At 36.5% G+C, this 1,009-nt stretch overlaps 1 protein-coding gene across 1 annotated transcript in view; it reads left to right on the top strand.

The window, feature by feature from the left end:
• LOC122628008 (fatty acid synthase-like) overlaps window positions 1-1,009 on the top strand; it is an 8,739-nt gene that overhangs the window by 4,531 nt on the left and 3,199 nt on the right. The gene's annotated exons all lie outside the window — the stretch shown is intronic.

Genomic DNA, 1,009 nt, shown 5'->3' with positions numbered 1-1,009 from the left:
CATAATTTGGTCTAACATTACACCATGAAAACTGATACCCTTCATGAAGATTTTAGTGCTTAATTCATTATTTATCGTAAGGTCGAACTTTCCAATTTCTAAAAATCTTCCTCTAAGAGCCAAGCAACGCAGGGACGCTTGGAATTTATCTTCCGATAAAGAATTGAGAACAATGTCTACACCTGCACCATTGGTTCCTTCCAAAACCATTTTCTCAAAGCTAGTATCTCGCGAATTTCCAATGTGATTATCATCTATACTAGGGAATGTTTCTTTAATGAATTTACGTTTTTCTGGTGTACCGACCGTAGTAAATACTTCACAGCCTTCATGGAGGGCTAAGTTAATTGCGGCTTGACCAATTCCACCAGAACCGGCATGGATAAGAATTCTGTCACCCTTCTGCATTACTCCATTTATGTAAAGTGCAGCTATGCATGTGCAATATACACAAGGTACTGTCGCTGCATCTTCTAAAGTCCAACCTTCAGGAACAGTCCAAGAAAAAGTTTTGTCCAATTGACAAAAATTTGATAAACATCTGAAGAAAGTATTATTTATTTGCTTTACTTCCGCTTTCTAATATTTTGCATCCAGGACATAATAATGATTTAAATAATGAGTTCACCTATTCTGCTTAACACCCATAATTCTACGTCCACTAATAGTTTTTCCACTGTATTCAAATCCAATTACGTAATCTATATTTTTTCTACTGCTGTTTGCACCTTGCGATATTTTACCCGTTGACAACATCACGTCTTTGAAATTTAATGCTGCATAATGAATACCAACGAGATCTTCATCTTGATAATCCTTTGTAATAGGCCCTTCAACCCAACGAATAGTACTTAAATCTCCACGTACCTGTTAAAAGATATTTTTGCATTACTTTATGCTACACGCTAATAATTTCCAAAAATATTTTTATACCTACCGGGTGATTAATAATGCCGTGGTAGGTGAGTCTGGGCTCGCAAGGTCGAAGAAGCTGATGCCTATATGATCC

The sequence above is a fragment of the Vespula pensylvanica genome, chromosome 3, assembly GCF_014466175.1.
Source record: "Vespula pensylvanica isolate Volc-1 chromosome 3, ASM1446617v1, whole genome shotgun sequence".
NCBI classification, from domain to species: Eukaryota; Metazoa; Arthropoda; class Insecta; order Hymenoptera; family Vespidae; genus Vespula; species Vespula pensylvanica.
This window is presented reverse-complemented; position numbering and strand designations above follow the sequence as displayed.